Source organism: Mustelus asterias, chromosome 1, assembly GCF_964213995.1.
Source record: "Mustelus asterias chromosome 1, sMusAst1.hap1.1, whole genome shotgun sequence".
Lineage (NCBI taxonomy): Eukaryota > Metazoa > Chordata > Chondrichthyes > Carcharhiniformes > Triakidae > Mustelus > Mustelus asterias.
In genome coordinates, this window is record NC_135801.1 from 106,161,970 (window position 1) to 106,182,607 (window position 20,638).

At 41.8% G+C, this 20,638-nt stretch overlaps 1 protein-coding gene across 1 annotated transcript in view; it reads left to right on the forward strand.

Annotated features, from left to right (window-relative positions):
* n4bp2 (NEDD4 binding protein 2) overlaps positions 1 to 20,638 on the forward strand; it is a 384,372-nt gene that overhangs the window by 79,726 nt on the left and 284,008 nt on the right. The gene's annotated exons all lie outside the window — the stretch shown is intronic.

The following is a 20,638-nucleotide window of genomic DNA, read 5'->3' on the forward strand; positions in this document are numbered from 1 at the left end:
TCTCTCAGGTATCCAGCCATGCCGATTGAACACCACTACTTTGCATTCTGTTTCTTTTATGTTCTTTAGCTTCTGGGACTGGCTCTCTGTCCCTCTGTATAGTCCTGCCTGTTTTGACAGTGCCTATGGAATGCTCCTCACCTCTGGATTACCAGTTTCCAAACTGACTCTAATTGCTCTTGCTGTCTCTCTGTGGGCCTCCAATTGCTAAGCAACAGCTTAGTTTTTTTATTCCTTGTGTTTGCTTCAGGGGTCAGCAAACCTTATTACAATACAGGAAAAGTCCAAAATGAAAATAGAACTGAACCCAGCTGAAGTTATTAACCCTTGGTACACAAATACAGAAACACAAAATTAAGCTTAAGCTTTCAAAAGATAATTGTATAATATTGCAGGACTACAAAATTCACCTGATTAAACTTGTACCTTATTCCTATTGCATACAGTACAACTATAAATTACTTAAACTACCTCTATTTCTTGACAATACATAGAGACATAAAATAAAAAACAAGGGAGTTAACGTGAACCATACAGAACTGTGATTCAACTTGAGTATTGTTTCCAATTCTAGCCACTGCACTTTAGGAAGGAATTAGAAATGCTGTAGTAAATATTTATGAGAGTGGTTCCAGTGATGAGGCACCTCAGTTAGATTGGAGAAGCTGTTTTCCTTGGAGAAGAGATTGTTAGGGGGAGATCTGGTATAAGTATTCAAGGGGTATGGTGTCTGGTCAAGGTAGGTAGAGGGAAATCCTTCCCATTGGTGGAACGGTTGAGAACCAGAGGACATTGATTTTATTTTGATTCATTATTGTTACATGTATTGGTATACAGTGAAAAGTATTGTTTCTTGCGTGCTATACAGACAAAGCATACCTTACATCGAAAAGGAAAGGAGAGGGTGCAGAATGTAGTAACGTAGGTTTATTTATCGATTTAACGTGATTGGCAAAAAAAACAGACAACATGAGGAAAATCTGTTTTACACAGCGTGTGGTTAGCATCTGGAATGTATCACCCAGGAGTGTGATGAAGGCAGATTCAATCATGGCTTTCAAAAGAGAATTGTATAATATCGCAACAGAAAAAAATTGCAGGACTACAAAATTCACCTGATTAATTCTATTTCTGCTAAGTATTTCCAGCATTTTCTGTTTTTATTTCGGATTTCCAGAATCTGCAATATTGCTTTTCTACTAATCTTATGTTTGCTTGTACACCAGATGGTGCTGCACTGCATGTCAGATTATAATTAATATTTCATTTCCTTTTCACTTCAGACAATGGAACATTATTGCCTCATTAACAATAGAGGTCCAATGCTATTATGAGGCTAAATGGTTGGTTGTCAGAATGTGCGCAAAAGCTTTTCTGCTATAGCTGGGCAATTGGCCAATAAATCTAAATGATTTTATTAATCCTTTCCACCATTGATCAGCATATGCCAAAATGATGGAAATGACAATTTCACATTTTACAAACCTACTCATTACCTGTTGTGGAATCAGAGTGAAAAACATGAGGAACGAAAAAGTCATGAATATAAAGAAAAGTAAATAATGACTCAAAATAACAAGATTTTCTTTGCTGATCTTTAGGAAATGGTACCATATAGAATATCAGCTCCATTTCTAATTAAAACTTAATGAGAGAATATTAATGAAATGATAATGGAAGCATTAATATAAGTGCATTAGCATGACTTCTATTTATGCAACACTTTTAATATCAGTTTCCAGGAGCTTCACAATTCATTGTCAGGAAGACAGAGTAATAGCAAAAACAATCAAAAGTTAGGTCAAAAACTTTTTTTAAAGTGGAAAGTTCAGGTAAGGAGTGTTACTCCAGAAGATGAGAATAAGAATGCAACATATAGGGTCATGCTGGTGTACTACACTGAGAGATGCAAACCAGTGCCTAAAAATGAGGATGACAGATTCACCAACCACATGGAATCATAACAATATAGAAAGAGGACATTCAGCCCACAATGTCCGTGCCAGTTCACTGCAAAATCTACCTACGTCAGTTCAATACCAGGAGCAGAATTTTCCCGTCATGCCCTGCCACGGGAATCGTAGCAGGCGAGACACAGACCATGCAAAGGTCTGTTGACCTTGGGCAGGATTTTTTGGTCTTGGGGCGAGCACAGCCGGAAAATCCCACCCCATTGCTTTATCTGTCCCAAATGACTTACAAAAGCAATTTCAAATTCCGTAGGTCTTTGGCCCACTATTAGGAAAACAAAGGTAGCTTTAAGGGATTTGTATCTATATTGGTAAACATTAGAAATAAGGTATAATTTAATGTGGATTTATTTTAATGTTTCTGTGGAAGGAAGGGTAAAACCTATAGTTAGATTCATGCTGGACAAAGGTTTTTAGTATGTGAGGGTTGGTTCAGTTCCATCTGCTTCTATTGTGTTTAGAGAAGGTTATGGCGTGAAGAGTAAATAGAATGGCTATTTACTTAGTTCATCACGTACATTAAGCATTTATACAATAAGCTGCAGAGACAAGGCTAATGTCTTTCAAAAAGCTCAACATGTAGGCACACAAGCACAGACATGTAGATCAGCCATCTTTGGAATAAAAGGGTTGAGTTCAGAAAATAATTCACTTAAAAAGGTTGAGACAAAGATACTCTACTATTAAGAAATTATATGGGATTGTAAGTATAATTTTCTTCAAATCAATATTTGCTTGAATATCAGTTTGTTTAATAAAGTGGATTTCAAAAATGTAATCATAAGTAGAATTGTCATGTTATTACTAGTTTAATTACTATCTGATATAGTCTTCATTTCTGTAAAGTAATCTATAATTGACTCATAATAAATATTCATAAGCAAGTATAAAAGAGTTAAAGTCTCATGCTTAAATCCTCATGAGCCCACATAAAGATAACAAGATCCTAGAATTCTTAAGTTAGAATACAAAGTGCTGATACTCATAAACTTAAAAAGAGTTTTTTTGCTATAATATATCCATTGATGTATTCTACACCGAGATAATTTTGCTGATCTGAAAATTCCTAGAAGGAATGACATTTCATTTGAGGACCAAGTCTATAGTTGGTAAAGCTGACTAAGTTTCTTTAATGTTTTGATATTTCTTTTAGTTGAGGTTCAAGGCTAAAAACAAGTTTGACTGGGTAGGTTTACCTTGTCAGGTGGTAAAAGTAGTAGAACCATTTTAACTTACACCGGATGGACTGCAGCAGTTCAAGAAAGCAGCTCACAATCACCTTTTCTAGGTCATTAGAGATTTTCTAGGTCATTAGAGATGGTGATAAATGTTGGCCTGGCCAGCGATGCTCACACCCAATGAAGAAATGTTTTTTTAAAAATCCTAAACTGAGTTGAGCTTTAATTGGCTAATCTAGATGTGGTCAACTTATTTTCATTTCTTATATATAGCATAAAGTTTCATTTTCTAATAAATCAACTTATAAGCCTCGACTCTCTGAAAACTGCTTTGAAGCAATAAGTGATGATATAATCATGAAGATGTAGGCCTAGTGGGAATTGTGCTGACACGTTGACAATATTGAAATAAGAGTATTTCAAAGGAAACAGCAAGGGAGTATCGGTAAGGTAACGAAATGGGCAATAAAGGGATGTATGGAATTCAGTGTTATATTTTGGTAAAAGTAAAAATTGTGATTCTGCCTTGAATGGGAAGGCCAAATAATATGGAAGGGAAGAGGGAGTGTGGGGTTCATATTTATAAGGCAGTACATGTGCACCATAAATGAAAGAGGCCATACAATGTGCAAATAAATAATTGGCCGTGAGTTCTAGATCAGGGACATTGAGGGATCTCCTAACCCCTTGCAACTTCAGCAAATGATTGCAACTCCAAAGAAATAGTCACAGAAATTATGCCCCAAATTTCTTAAAGCAGAAAGTTGGTTTTCTTTTGGTACCTATTTCTTGTAATTATTATCACCATCTTTAAACAAATGTTGGTGACATAATTGGGTGATCTGACTAGCAATAATTGCTCAGCCTGCTTAGTAAAAGAACACAAAGGGTAATGGTCAATAGATGCTCTTGCGAATGGAAAGTTGTTTCAAGTGCTGTTCCACAGGGTTCAGTGTTGGGACCCTTGCTGTTTGTGTTATTATATTAACGATTTGAACGTGAACATGGGGGGCACGATTAGAAAATTTGCAGACAGCACAAAGATTGGCCAAGTAGTGGATAGTGTAGAGAATAGCTATAGTCTACAAAACAATATTCATGGATTGGTGGAATGGGCGATAAAGTAGCAGATGGATTTTAACATAGAGGAGCATGAGGTAATGCATTTAGGAAGGACAAACAGTTAGAGTAAATATATAATAAATGAGTACATACTAAGGGTAGATGAAGTGAAAGATCTTAGCGTACAAGTCCCTAAAGGCAGCGGTTCAAATAGACAAGGTTGTAAAGAAAGCACATGGAATACTCTCCTTCATTGTCATAGGTATAGAATTTAAAAGTGAGGATATCATGTTGGAATAGTATAAAACATTGGTGAGGCCACAACTGGAGCATTGTGTGTAGTTCTGGTTGCCATACTACAGGAAGGACATAATTGTTCTGGAGAGAGTGCAAAGGAGGTTTGCGAGAATGTTGTCAGGGCTAGAAAAGTGTAGCTACGAAGAGAGATTGGAGAGGTTGGGGTTATTTTACTTGGATCAAAGAAAGTTGAGGGATGACTCGATAGATGTGTACAAAATTATGAGGGGAAGTGACAGAACGGATAAGATAAAATTATTTCCCATGGCGGAGAATTTTAGAACCGGGGAACAGAGATTCAAGATAAGTGACAGTAGGTGTAGAGGGGATGTGAGGGAGAACTTTTGTATGTAAAAAGGGTGGTGGGTGTCTAGAATTCGCTGCCCAAGCTGGTGATGGAGGCAGAGACCCTAAACTCTTTTAAAAAGTACCTGGATCTGCATCTTGAGTGTTGTAAGGTACAGGGCTATGGGCTGGGTACAGGAAGATGGGATTAGAAAGGGAACCTGGCTGTCCTTGAGCTGGCATGGACTAGATGGGCTGAATGGCCTCCTTCTGTGCTGTAACTTTTCTATGGGTCTATGATTATGCACAGGGAAATTGTGACATTGACTCCTTCAGTGATTGTGTCTTTTCATCTATGTTCGCTAATTGAGCTTCTTCACCTTTTGCAATAAAAACATCCAGCCAGAAAGTGCCTTATATAATGCATCAGTGCTCACTATTTTAACAAAACATGAAATAAATCTATTGAAGCACAAAAGAATAAATGATGTTCTAATTGATCCTATTCTTCCTACCTGTGTTTTGGGGAGAAGATTGTCCTCAATGTCTTTACCTTCCTGAAAAACTGAAACAATGAGGAAAAACCGTGAATCAAATATTCACAAATTTAAGTTTCATTTTCTAATAAATCAACTTCTAAAACTATTAACCGACACACATTGTTTAGCAATGACAATGTCTAGATTTGATGTTGATATTTCTTTCATCATCACAAACTTACGAAATTTAGTACTGTTCAAAAACCTATTCAAGGAAAAACTAAAACATTGGCTAATCTAACTTGCTTCAGCGACTGCTTTCATAGAAAATTATTTTGAAACCATAAATGATGACATCATAAGCTCAATTACTATGCTTAGCAAGATTTTTTATAACTGCGTATGAGGGGGTGGGGCCATTCACATGGTATTGTTTCAGCCGTATGAATGGGGAAAACCCTGAGGGTGGTGCAAGTATCAGCCCATCGCACTGTCTATTCTTGAGAAATCAATGAAGTCTGTGTGTGTAATAAAAACAGAAATGCTAGGGTGGCACAGTGGTTAACACTACTGTCTCACAGTCCAGGGACCTGGGTTTGATTCCCAGCTTGGGTCACTGTCTGTGTGGAGTTTGCATGTTCTCCCCGTGTCTGCATGGGTTTCCTCCGGGTGCTCCGGTTTCCTTCCACAGTCCAAAGATGTGCGGGTTAGGGAGATTGGTCATGCTAAATTACCTCTTAGTGTCCCGGGATGCGTAGGTTAGAGGGGTAAATAGGTGGGATTACGGGGACAGGGCCTGGGTGGGATTGTTGTCGATGCAGACACGATGGGCCAAATGGCCTCCTTCTGCACTATAGGGTTTCTATGATTTCTATGAAATAAAAAAAACAGAAAATGCTGGAAAAACCCAGCAGGGTTTGAAGAAGTCATACAGACTGGAAATGTTTCTCTTTCCGCAGATGCTGCCAGACATGCTGAGGTTTTGCAACATCTTCTGCTTTTATTTCAGATTTCCAGCATCTGCATTATTTTGCTTTTATATATGTGCTGGAAATACTCTGTAGAGAGAGAAACAGAGTTAATGTTTCAAGTGCAAATGACTCTGCTTTGCATCTGAAGATTGGTAAAAATATGCTGGGTTTTATATTGTTGAAAAAGAGGAAAGTCAAGTCGAACAAATGGTAAGGTTCAGGGATAGGTTGTGGGGAATGGCGGAACTGGGGGGAGATTAAATGAAAAGAAGTCATGGAACAAAGGGCAATGAGAGTGGTAATGGTAGTTGTAAAGAATCAAAGCATTGGCTCAGAGTAGGGGTTAATACATACGAACATACAAATTAGGAGCAGGAGTAGGCCATTCAGCTCCTTGAGCCTGCTCCACCATTCAATCAGATCATGGCTGATCTCCTTGTAAACCTCATCCCACATTCCTGCCCAATAACCTTTCTCTCCTTTGTTGATTAAGAATCTACCTAGTTCTGCTGAAAAATATTCAAAGACTCTGCTTCCACTGCCTTCTCAGGAAGAGAGCTCCAGAGTCTCATGATCTTCTGAGAGAAATTATTTCTCCTAAATCTGTCTTAAGTGGGCACAGTAAGTAGTCTCACAACACTAGGTTAAAATCCAACAGGTTTATTTGGAATCACGAGCTTTTGGAGTGCTGTTCCTTCATCAGGTGAGCACACAGGTGAGTGATGAAGGAGCAGCGCAAATAAGACTCATGTCTTAAACGAGCAACCCTTTATTTTTAAAAAGTGACCCCTCCGACAGGAGGAAACATTCTTCCCACATCCACCCTGTCAATACCCCTCAGCAGCATAAAGGTTTTGTCCAAGGCCTAATAGTAGAATAACGGTCAGCTCTGTATGAAAACAAAAGCATGAGAACAAGATACATACAGGTACTTGGGGAAACAAATCAAATTGGAACACAGATTTCATGGTCTGAAGTTATTGAACTCAATGTTGAATCCAGGAGGCTGTAAAGTGCCTAATCGGGAGTTGAGATGCTGTTCCTTTGGCTTGTGTTGAGTTTACTGGAATATTGCCACAGGCTGAGGACACAAACATGACAGCAAGATGGTGAGTTGAAATGACAAGTGACCAGAAGAATGAGGTCATGCTTGTGGGCTGAGCAAAGGTGTTCTGCCAAGCGGTCACACAGTCTACGTTTGGTTTCTTGAATGTAGGGGAGACTGCATTGTGAGGAACAAAAGCAGTGGAGTAAATTGAAAGAAATGTAAGTGAATCACTGACTCACTTAAAAGGAATGTTTGTGTCTTGGACCGTGAGGTGGGAGGAGGTAAAGGGGCAGGTTTTACACCTCCTGTGACTGCATGGCAAGGTGCTGTGGGAAGGACAATATAAGGGGTGATAGAGGAGTGGACCAGGGTGTCACAGAGCGATTGGTCCCTTTGGCATGCCGACAGAGAAAGGGAGGGGAAGATGTCTTTGATGGTGACATCAAGTTGGAATTGGCAGAAATGGAGAATAATCCTTTGAATAGGGAGGCTGGTGGTGTGGAAAGTGAGGATAAGGGGAACCTTGGAGGGAGAGGAAGGTGTGAGGACAGAAGTATGAAGAGGGAGGGAAATGGGTCGGACCCAGTGAGTGGGTGGGTGGGTGGGGTAGGGATGGAATCCTCGGCTAAAGGAAGAATGTCAGAAGTGCTGTTGTGGACAGTCTGTGTGTGGTACCACTTCGGACGAATCTCCCCCCCTCCCCCCCCCCCCCCATGGCATTTTGCATTCTTCTTGATGGTGGGTAAAATATGCAGTTGTGCCGCTGCCCTTGCCAAACTATGCCCCAAAATATGTGGAACTTAAGTTTCCTGAGTCCAAAAACAGAATGTTTACTTGCTTAAACAACAGAGGGAGAATCACATTTGATCGAACAATTCACGATTTTCGGTAGGTATGAATTCTCAGGCTCAGTTATTACGCATAGGAAACTTGTTTCCTGACCACAGACCTTTCCAAGCTTGCAGTTACTGTCAGGATCAGTTTCTCATGTCTGTTTTCAGATGCCGCAATATACGCAGTTCATAATTGTGACTTTCAATTAATGTAAAAGAAATGTAGTGTTGAATTTTTGTTGCAGCTACATTCACATTGGAATCTGAATCGCACCTTGGTGTGTATACATAACTTGTCGTCCCGGTTCTGAGAATCAGCATTGTAGGTTGGGATGCCAGGTGGCAGAGGGGTAATGACACAATCATGGCTAGAATTATAAAGGGCTCCTGCTTTCAATCAGTCTTTATTACTCATAAATGCACAAAAAGGATCTTTTAAATGTCATTAAGAATCATATAGACATTGCCACCTTCCTCAGCAGAATTTGCTGGTATATTCGAGCACAATCCCAGTGGCTGTCATTTTCTATTGCCCTTGTACTGCCTCGCTATAGCTGGCATAAAAGACTCAACTTTTGTTTAAGTCTGGTGCCTGAAAAATGCAGTAAGCAATGAAAAATTGTAGGCAATTATGTTGTTAATAAGCTTGTTAATTAATGATTTCAAAATGGCGGGCAAGCTGCCAATTTCGGTGTTCCAATATTACCTGTATTATTGGAGACTAGGATAATGTCAGGTTGGCCCTGTGATGGTGGGGGTGGGGGTGGGGCAGCCAGTGGGATTCCCCCTTACCATTGTCTCCACCAATGATGCAACAGGAATCCTAACATTCTATGTCAGAAGCCTAATGCAATAAATTTGCATCTCATTAACTGGCATCTGCACCTAATAATCCACCCTCCCACCGTTACAGAATCCTTTCTTGTTGGTATTAGGGTGCCAGATCAGAAACCCCAAGGGATATTATGAAGCCAGACTAGACCCCAATAATTTGTTATTTTTGGCAGTAGCCACGAAACGCATCTCCAAACTCCATGGCCTGGGCCTTGGCACCTCCCTCTGCGATTGGATCCTGAACTTCCTAACTCACAGTCCACAATCAGTAAGGATAGGCAACAACACCTCCTCCACGATCATCCTCAACACCGGTGCCCCACAAGGCTGTGTTCTCAGCCCCCTACTATATTCCTTATACACCTATGACTGTGCGGTCAAATTCCCCTCCAATTCGATTTTCAAGTTTGCTGACGACACCACCGTAGTGGGTCGGATCTCAAACAATGACGAGACAGAGTACAGGAATGAGTTAGAGAATCTGGTGAATTGGTGCGGCAACAATAATCTTTCCTTCAATGTCAGCAAAACGAAGGAGATAGTCATTGACTTCAGGAAACGTAAGGAGGGCATGCCTCTGTATACATCAATGGGGACAAAGTAGAAATGGTTGACAGCGTCAAGTTTTTAGGTGTCTAGATCACCAACAACCTGTCCTGGTCCCTCCATGCGGATGCTATAGTTAGAAAGTCCACCAACGCCTCTACTTTCTCAGGAGATTAAGGAAATTTGGCATGTCCATTACAACTCTCACCAACTTCTACAGATGCAATATGGAAAACATTCTTTTTGGTTGTATCACAGCTTGTTGTGGCTCTGCTTTGTCCAAGAACGCAAGAAACTACAAAGGGTCATGAATGAAGCCCAGTCCATCAGTCAAACCAGCCTCCCATCCATTGACACTGTTTGCACTTCCCGCTGCCTTGGAAAAGAAGCCAGCATAATCAAGGACCCCATGCACCCTGGACATACTCTCTTCCACCTTCTTCCACCGGGAAAAAGATACAAAAGTCTGAGGACACGTACCAACCGACTCAAGAACAGCTTCTTCGCTGCTGACATCAGACTTTTGAATGAACCTAATTCGCATTAAGTTGACCTTTCTCTACACCCCAGCTATGACTGTAACACTGCATTCTGCATTCTTTCCTTTCCTCCCCTATGAACAGTATGCTTTGTGTAGCGCGCAAGAAACAATACTTTTCACTGTATACTAATACATGTGACAATAATAAATTAAGTCAAACATTCACAGTAGACTCCTGGATTACTAGTTCAGTAACATAACCACAATAGGCCGTACACCAATACAAAATGATATGCATTTATATAACACATTTCATGAATTTATGATATCCTAAAGTACTTTACAGCTAATGAAGTACTTTTGAAGTTTACTCACTATTGTAATGTAGGAAGTATGGCGGCTAATTTTCACATAGCAATACCCCAATCAGATAACCTATTTTGTTTTGGTTCAGGGATAAATATTGCTAAGACACTGGGAGGGAAACTTTTCAAAATAGTCCATGGGATCTTGTACCTCCACTTAAGTGATCATATGAAAGATGGCACCTTCAACAGTACAGCATTTCCTCAGCACTACACTGGAGTACCAGCTTGGCCTTATATAAACTGCATGTTCAGCTCACTCCTGCCCCAACCATCTTAGCCCATCTAATAAAGCATCAGTTTGTGTTGAACTTTATGAAATTGGACTTAAACCCACAACCTGTGAAATCAAACGTGAATGTTACAACTGAATCATCGCTTCCAGATAAGGTGGTGTAATGATCGCACAGTTCTTGATGCCACTTAATGTTCCTCTTAAAATAATCTGGAGACTGTGAGCATTATTTAAGTGTTATTTCAAATATATACATTAAGAATTTTCACATTCACATATTCAAACTTGTGCACTATAAAATGAGCAATTCCTGCCACAACCTAGGTATGATTTAATATATTTTTTGAAGTCTTTGAAGGAGAATAGGACATTCTGTAATGTGTATTAATGGAAGATTGCAGGTTCCCCATTCTGGAAGAACCCTATATTGCACGTAAATGATAGACTAGCAGTTGATTTCCATGTCTATTTGCCTTCCGTAATTTGGGAGACTAGTGTGGTGATGGTGCAATGTTGACATAGCGTCATCATGCCCTATTTTACATTCGCGCTGGAGGAGAGTGGGAGCCAGCTGGTCTCATTTGTAGAGATAAAGTCTAACCCCATGTCTTCAGATCATTAGTTTAGGCTTCTGGATAATTAGCTCAGTAACATAACCACAGTACTAAGACCATAAGACCATAAGACATAGGAGCGGAAGTAAGGCCATTCGGCCCATCGAGTCCACTCCACCATTCAATCATGGTTGATTTCAACTCCATTTACCCGCTCTCTCCCCATAGCCCTTAATTCCTCGAGAAATCAAGAATTTATCAATTTCTGTCTTGAAGACGCTCAACGTCTCGGCCTCCACAGCCCTCTGTGGCAATGAATTCCACAGACCTACCACTCTCTGGCTGAAGAAATTTCTCCTCATCTCTGTTCTAAAGTGACTCCCTTTTATTCTAAGGCTGTGCCCCCGCGTCCTAGTCTCCCCTGCTAATGGAAACAACTTCCCTACGTCCATCCTATCTAAGCCGTTCATTACCTTGTAAGTCTCTATCAGATCTCCCCTCAACCTCCTAAACTCCAATGAATATAATCCCACGATCCTCAGACGTTCATCGTATGTCAGGCCTACCATTCCTGGGATCATCCGTGTGAATCTCCGCTGGACCCGCTCCAGTGCCAGTATGTCCTTCCTGAGGTGTGGGGCCCAAAATTGCTCACAGTACTCCAAATGGGGCCTAACCAGTGCTTTATAAAGCCTCAGAAGTACATCCCTGCTTTTGTATTCCAAGCCTCTTGAGATAAATGAATACTAACATACCATAATGCAAAATAAGAAGTCTCACAACGGGCGGCACGGTAGCGCAGTGGTTAGCACTGCTGCTTCACAGCTCCAGGGTCCCGGGTTCGATTCCCGGCTCGGGTCACTGTCTGTGTGGAGTTTGCATGTTCTCCTCGTGTCTGCGTGGGTTTCCTCCGGGTGCTCCGGTTTCCTCCCACAGTCCAAAGATGTGCAGGTTAGGTTGATTGGCCAGGTTAAAAATTGCCCCTTAGAATCCTAAAATGCGTAGGTTAGAGGGATTAGCGGGTAAATATGTGGGGGTAGGGCCTGGGTGGGATTGTGGTCGGTGCAGACTCGATGGGCTGAATGGCCTCCTTCTGCACTGGAGGGATTGTATGATTGTATGATCAGGTTAAAGTTATTTGGAATCACAAACTTTCGGAGCACTGCCCCTTCTTCAGGTGAGACTTCTTACTGCACCCACCCCAGTTCAACGCCAGCGTCTCCACATAATGCAAAATGATACAAGACCATAAGACATAGGAGCAGAATTAGGTCACTCGGCCGATCGAGTCTACTCTGCCATTCAATCATGGCTGATATGTTTCTCTTCCCTGTTCTCCTGCCTTTTCTGCATAACCCCCGAGCAAGAACCTATCTATCTCTGTCTTAAAGACACTCAATGACCTGGCCTCCACAGCCTTCTGCGGCAAAGAGTTCCACAGACTCACCACTCTCTGGCTGAAGAAATTCCTCCTCATCTCTGTTTCAAAGGATCGTCCCTTTCATCTGAGGTTGTGCCCTCTGGTTCTAGTTTTTCCTACTAGTGGAAACATCCTCTCCACGTCCACTCTATTCAGGCCTAGCAATATCCTGTAAGTTTCAATAAGATCCCCCCTCATCTTTCTAAACTCCAACGAGTACAGACCCAGAGTCCTCAAACGTTCCTCATACGACAAGCTCTTCATTCCAGGGATCATTCTTGTGAACCTCCTCTGGATCCTTTCCAAGGCCAGCACATCCTTCCTTAGATACGGGGCCCAAAACTGCTCACAATATTCCAAATGGGGTCTGACCAGAGCCTTATACAGCCTCAGAAGTACATCCCTGCTCTTGTATTCTAGCCCTCTCGACATGAATGCTAACATTGCATTTGCCTTCCTAACTGCCGACTGAACCCACACATTAACCTTAAGAGAATCTTGAACAAGGACTCCCAAGTTCCTTTGATTTTCTGATTTCCTAAGCATTTCCCCATTTAGAAAAGTCTATGCCTCCATTCCTCCTTCCAAAGTGCATAACCTCACACTTTTCCACATTGTATTTCATCTGCCATTTCTTTTATGTATCTATACGCATTTATATAACACATTTCATGAGCTCCTGCAGCCAATTGAGTATTTTTGAAGTTTAGTCACTGTTGTAATGTTGGAAGTATGGCAGTCAATTTTTATGATGTGGAGATGCCGGCGTTGGACTGGGGTAAACACAGTAAGAAGTCTCACAACACCAGGTTAAAGTCCAACAGGTTTATTTGGTAGCAAATACCATAAGCTTTCAGAGCACTGCTCCTTCGTCAGATGGAGTGGAAATGTGCTCTCAAACAGTGCACAGACACAGAAATCAAGTTACAGAATACTAATTAGAATGCGAATCTCGACAGCCAGCCAGGTCTTAAAGGTACAGACAATGGGGGTGGAGGGAGCATTCAACACAGGTTAAAGAGATGTGTATTGTCTCCAGACAGAACAGCTCACTAGCTGTTCTGAATCTCACTAACTGAATCTCACTAGCTGTTCTGTCTGGAGACAATACACATCTCTTTAGAATCTCACTAGCTGTTCTGTCTGGAGACAATATACATCTCTTTAACCTGTGTTGAATGCTCCCTCCACCCACATTGTCTGTACCTTTAAGACCTGGCTGGCTGTCGAGATTCGCATTCTAATTAGTATTCTGTAACTTGATTTCTGTGTCTGTGCACTGTTTGAGAGCACATTTCCACTCCATCTGATGAAGGAGCAGTGCTCCGAAAGCTTATGGTATTTGCTACCAAATAAACCTGTTGGACTTGTTGTACCTGTTAATTCTCAGATACTTTCAACCAGTTTACTTACTCCAAGGTTTTACCCCGGTGCCCTTATTTGCAAGGTGGACAAAGGACAAACACAAGTAAAGGTTCAACAAGTTTATTAATAATAACACTATTAACCCTTAAGTTACCCACATAAAACAAGAGGATACCCCAGATTCAAGTATACTACCAGTAAAGGTGGTTTGGTTAAACTGCAGGCCCGATTCTCTGAGTCCCTCTGGTCTGTCGTCACGAAGGTGAGTCTCGATGGCCGCTTCTTCCTTCCTTCCTTCCTTCTCTGGTCAGTCTTCCGAATGGTCACGGCCGCCTCCCCTGTCAAGTCTTCGCTGCAGTGTGCCTCTGAATGTGTCCCTTTATCCCCAGCCTGCTTGCCTTTCCAGAAACTTCTCTGGCTTCCGGCCAATGAGGTCCCAGGAGGGGGTTCCAATACCCAGTGAGTTTCTTGATGTCTGCCTGACAGGACACCAGGGTCCACCCCCCAGGTTTCTTGATGTCTGCCTGACAGGACACCAGGGTCCGCCCCCCAGGTGTCCATCTCCATGTTGTTGAACTTGTTATCAGGTAAGCTTTCTACAGGATCTCTTGGTGACAGAAAGTCTGGCCCGATCTGGGCTTCTAACAATAGACCGATGCATTTCAATGAGGTGCCATGATCTCCTGCTAAGTCTCAAGTAGAGTGTAACGACCTTTGATGGGTGGTTGATGGGTCAGGTCCAGACACGTTTGTGTATTTGTACAATTGGCCTGCCTGAGGTGTGACTGTGTTTGATTTCAAAATGCCCAATTCTTTAATTTAGGATATCCAATTTTATCAGCCTTAAAACTAGGCCCTGTTTATATCACCACAGACTTTAACCTGGTGTTGTGAGACTTCTTACTGAGTCAATTTTTACACAGCTAAACTTTATCTTGGTTAAAATGTCTATTTACATCAGTTATTTCAACATTTGTAAGTGGTTTCCTGGTTGGGTAATTTCCATGATCTGGTGAGACAATTAAACATTTAAATGATGGGCTGGTTCAGCGAAATTTCTACAGATTCAAACTGGAAATAAGGCTGTTAAGATATTCAGAATTGTATGGTGACTAACATTCCATGAATGGACACCGCAATCTGTTTATGAGGCAACTTCTGGTTAAGGTAGGAATGTTCATGTCGGATTGCTTAGATGTCTGCCATAGTGCCTCACAGACCTAACACAAAATCTAAATTCATATTCCTATTCATTAAACTGCCATTATAAACCCATCTTCTGATTTATGTTTAATCCATGAATAGAGGCAATAACACTGAGAACACTTCCAAATTTTCAATGAGCGAGAAATTGTAAATTAGAAAAGCAAGAATGACATTTAGGTATAGACTGAATTGCTTCGACTTAATGGTGGGACTTCCAGGCTCAAGGGCCTGATGTGGAAATAGGCTGTGATTTGGATGCACTTCGAAGGAAAGAATCATTTTATTTATCAAAATTAAAACACAAACCCAATCCAGAGGAACACATGAATTGGAAGCAACCTATTGACTTTGTTAAGCAATTACTTAGGAGGGAGACAGAGAGCAGAGATAATGGGTATGGAGTTTAGTTGGCAGAATGTGACTTATGGACTCAGGACTCCCCCAGGACTGGGGTCTCAGGTTTTCACTACATTTATAAATGACTTGGATAAAGGAATAGAGCTAGCAACACTAAGTAAGATGGTGCAGTAAATAGCATGGTGCAAAAAGTTACAGAGGGACATTGATAGATTCAATGAGTGGGCAAAACTGTGGCAGATACTGTCTCCAAGGCAATTATTTCCTTTGTTTAGATATGGAAAATTGTGCATACTACTCCAGGGGTGGAATTTTATGGCCCTGCCCACCAATGGGATCTTCTGGTCCTGCCAAATTCAATGGATTTTTGAATAGCTTGCTGAATTTTATGTCCCCCCCCCACTTCCCGCCATGACGGGACTGTAAAATTCCACCCCAGGGGTGGTCTCATTGTATAAGTGTAGCAAGATTTCCTTAATCTTGTACCAGTCTTGGACCCGGACCCATATCCAAGAATCTTGGGACCTCACGTGTATTGGATTTAGGGATTTTCGCGATTTTTTGTCCTGGGGTGGAATGGTGAAGGGAACAGGATAATTTAATGCCTTTTCCACCAAGGTAGATTTCTCCACTGAGCTGAATCGTGCCAGGTTGGGTGAAGGAAGGGATGAGGGGCAGATCAGGCCAGCCTCTGCCATTAATCCTGGACCCAAAGAACAGGGGGATCAATGTCCCAGGAGCTGATCAGCAAAGCATGACGGGGATTGTAGTTCCCAGGGCAGGACCAATTTTCAGGTCTTCCCAGATTTTGGGACACTGGATATGACATGCTGTACCAGTACTTCGATTCCCTTGTAATAAATGCCAACATATCATTTGGCTTCCTAATTGACTGCTGTAGATCTTTTTTCATACATCATATTATTGCTACATCTGTCTATTGATTTTCAATGGGGAGAGAAGGAATAGAGGGGTAAGTGGGTTATTAACTCCTTGAATAGTTAACAATATTGTCCACTTAATAGAATTATTTATTTAAGAGAATCAAAACATTCTGAACCAATGTGACTCCCTTTAGAAAATTTCAATTATATAGCTGATGTTCCATGGATGATGTCAGTCCTTTAGTAATTTATCCCAAATTATTTCATGGATAAGTGGTGTCAGTGAATTTTGTAAGGCTGTGTTTCCATAAAGGACATTGCAGGTGAGTCTGATCCTGTTCTAATCTAATGTTGTTGGATGTGCTCTTTTCAGCAAGGATCACTACATATTAACCATCCACAGGAATGGGTCCTGAGGTCAGGGATATTTTTGCTATATTTATTCCTTGGTGAGTACTTCCCATGTTGAATAACTCTTGAGGTCACAGGCTGCTATACTGAATCAATACATAAGAACTATTTAAAAAAAACAGAAAATGCTGCAAACACTCAGCAAATCTGGTAGCATCCATAGAAAAACAATTAGGTTTCAGGTCAATGACCTTTCATCAGAACTAGGAATAGTAGAGGTGCAACAATTTTTAAAGAAGGTAGGGAAAACCAAGGAGGGGGAAAGTACAAACGAGAAGGTCTGAGGAGGCTGAGAGATTAAATGAAAAAAGGAATGATAGTGTAAGGCAAGAAGAGATAGAAGCATCATACAATCCTACAGTGCAGAAGCAGGCCATTCGGCCCATTGAATCTGCACTGACAACAATCCCACCCCTGGCCCTATCCCCACAACTCCACACATTAACCTTGCTAATCCCTCTAACCTATATATCCCGGAACACTAAGGGGCAATTTAATATGGCCAATCAACCTAACCCGCACAGATGGTATTGGGACAAGTGAAGAAAATAAATATGTGCCTTGAGGAGTTGTAAAGGAGAAAAGGAATCACCACCAGCAGCCATCCAAAAACAAAGGATAGGAATTATGATCTAAAATTGCTTAATTCATTTTGAGTCTGGAAAGCTGCGAAGTGTCTGGATTGTTGAGGTTCTGTTCCTTCGATTTAGGTTCAGCTTCTCTAGAACAGCGCAGGAGAATGAGGACAGAAAAGTGGGAGTGGGGTGGTGAATTAAAATGATAGGCAATTGAAAGCTCAGATCGTGATTGCAGACCAGATGGAGGTGTTCCACAAAACAATCACCCAATTTCCACTTGGTCTCCCCGTTGTAGAGGAGACCAAGTTGTGAGCACAGTATACTAAATTGAAAGAAGCACAATGAGTGATTGAGGCCTTTGATAGTAATGGAAGGAGATAAAAGGGAAGGTGTTGCATCCCCTGCGCTTGTATGGGAAGGTATCATGGGAAGGGGATGGATGGGACAATTTAGGAGTGGACTGGAGGGAACAGTCCCTTTGGAAGGCTGAAATGAGATGAAGGTAATATGCTTGATGGTGGCGTCAAGCTAAAATTGTGGAAATAGCAGAAGATGATGATGTATTGAATGGGAAGGCTCATGGGATAGAAGATTAGGACAAGTGGAACCCTATCATGGTTCTGGGAGGATGGAAAGGGGTGAGAACCGACGTGTGGGAAATGGATCGGACATGGTGGTGGGTCCTGCCAAGCACCCTGTGGTAGTTCTTGGTTGAGGAAAAAGGAAGACATATCAGAAACACTGGTGTGAAAAGTTGCATTGTCAAAACAGATATGATGGAGAAACTAGGAAATGGAATAGTGTGAGAAGTCAAATAACTGTGGTAATCAGTGGGCTTATAAGGAACATTGATCTATGACCCATCTCCAGGAATGGCGACAGAAAATGACGAAGGGAAGGGTCGGAGATAGACCATGTGAAGGCAAGTTAAGGGTGGAAATTAAAAGCAAAGTTGACTGCTACAGTCATCAATATACCAGAAAAAAAGTGGTGAGGAAGAGGTCCTGATTAATACTGTAACAAGCTCATGAAAAAGGTGTTCTAGCTCTGCCTGCCTTTTCATTTTAACAACACCAGGTTAAAGTCCAACAGGTTTATTTGGTAGCAAATGCCATTAGCTACCAAATAAACCTGTTGGACTTTAACCTGGTGTTGTTAAAATTCTTACTGTGTTTACCCCAGTCCAACGCCGGCATCTCCACATCATGCCTTTTCATTTGACAGAATTCACCTAATGTCTCGTCTGAAAATAGATAAGCATACTTTGATTATAAAAACAGAATTTATATCATTCAAAGCAAACATAATTGGAGCAAAATTTCCTGGAATAATGTGATGTGTGACCTATGCTATTATTTTACTCCCTGTTCATCTTGCAATACATTTATGCCAAACTTGGCTGGAAAATCAATGTTACGAAGGAGCAGCGAGCTTAATTACGAATTAGGGACTTCATTCATGGCTAAGCAAAGTGGAGGGGTCGGGGGTGTGTGGATGTGATTGCATGGGGTTATCATTGTCCAAACAGCGGAGTCACTTGCTGCTATCTGACTACCCTGTTTCCTGTCACCAGGAGGCTGCTACCAATCAGTACAGGTATCATTGTGCCTGAACTTCAATCAGAGCCAGATTGCCATGCCGTTCCTAGTTTCTCAATTGGAAATTCAACCATTCCTTTCTCGCTCGGCCTTCCGACTCAGGCTAAGCAAGAACTGTGTAGGCAGTGCACTACTGAGGCCTACAGATAAGGGCTGGTGATTCAGAGGGAAGGAATCCATGCCCCCTTTATACGACACTAGCTGCCATAAAGCACGAAATTGTAAAGGTCCACTTGCAGAAGCCAGGGAGAAGGTAAGTGTGTCAGGTCAGTGGGTAGAATTGAGGAATAGGTGTTGGTGGCAAAGGTTGAGGTGGGGGAGGCCAATTGGTCAGTGGAATAAGTCAGTTGGTTATTGGGACAGGTTGAATCGCTGATAATTGGGCAGTGAGTAAGTTGGTCAGTTGGGGTCTGGTGGTCAGTGGGTTAGGTTGGTTGGAGGGGATCAGTTGACCAGTGGGGCAGGTGAGGGTTGGGCAGTCAATGGTGGGGTGGGAGGAGGGGAGGTGTCGGGCGATTTGGATGGTCAGTGGGGAGGCTTGGGTGTTGAGTAGTCAGTGTGGAGTGGATCAGTCAGGGAGGTTTGGTTGATCAGTCAGGGAGAGTGTCAGTTGGGGGTATTAGTTGGTCAGTGGGGTCACTGTGGGAGATTGGGTGTTTGGGTGGTCAGTCAGGAGGGTTGGGTGGCCTGGGGCTCTATACAGTGGAGGGATGGTCAGTGGGGGCGGTGGGCTTTTCAGGTGGGTCCCTTGGGAAGTCGGGAGGAGGGTGAATCCCGTGGGCATGAAGTCCGTCAGTTCTTTAGTTACCCAGGAATGAGAGGTGGTTTTAGTTTATTCTAACTTTTTCTGGGCAACTATTACTCTAAGACAATTGGGACTATCCAAAGTTTCCAACTTATATCATACTTTTGTAGCTCCAATTGCAGGGCAATTACTCAATGGATGTTTGAACTAACCGGGAAATCCCTACATGGGATTTCCGGGGGCACGGAGTTCCCCAGTACAACTTTATGGTACCCCTAGTTACGAAGCCCAGAAGCTTGGAAGTTAAAATCTTTAGTTGGAATTCTCTGGCCGTTCACGCCCCACTGTCGCTGCCAGCAAGAATGGTGAATTTGGCATTGAGCCAAACCTGTGTTCACTGCAGCGGGACTGGAGAATCCCAGCCACAGGCAAGGTTGGAGAATCCAACTCTTTATGTTTTCACCTTTCTTAATGCATTGTAAGAGACGGGGAACTTGAGAGTAATTGCCTTGCGGAATTGATTCCAAGGGAGAGTGAACCAATATTGACATATAGCAGGTCCATTTTATTAATAGATTTAGAAGACCAAACAGCAGTCACAGAGTTAACAAGCTAACTCAATACCAAAACACGTTTGAATGATTAGTTCTAACACTACTAGAAACATTGCCACCAGCTTCTTCTGCAAAGAGAAATGCTGATGTCAGGACCCTTCCTCTGCTTTCTCATGTGTAACTTCTTACATTGCTTTATATCTTGTCTTATATGATTCATATTATTTTTAGTCTAGCTATTATGGGAGATTGATTTCTTGGACTTTCCCCTGAGCTTGTTATCACAAGCTTGTTTGTCTGGCTATTGTGGGAGAGCAATAGCTGCTCTCTCACCAAGGGCTTCTTGGCCTTGTTGGAAATGTGTGCAGGGATCGTCTTTCCA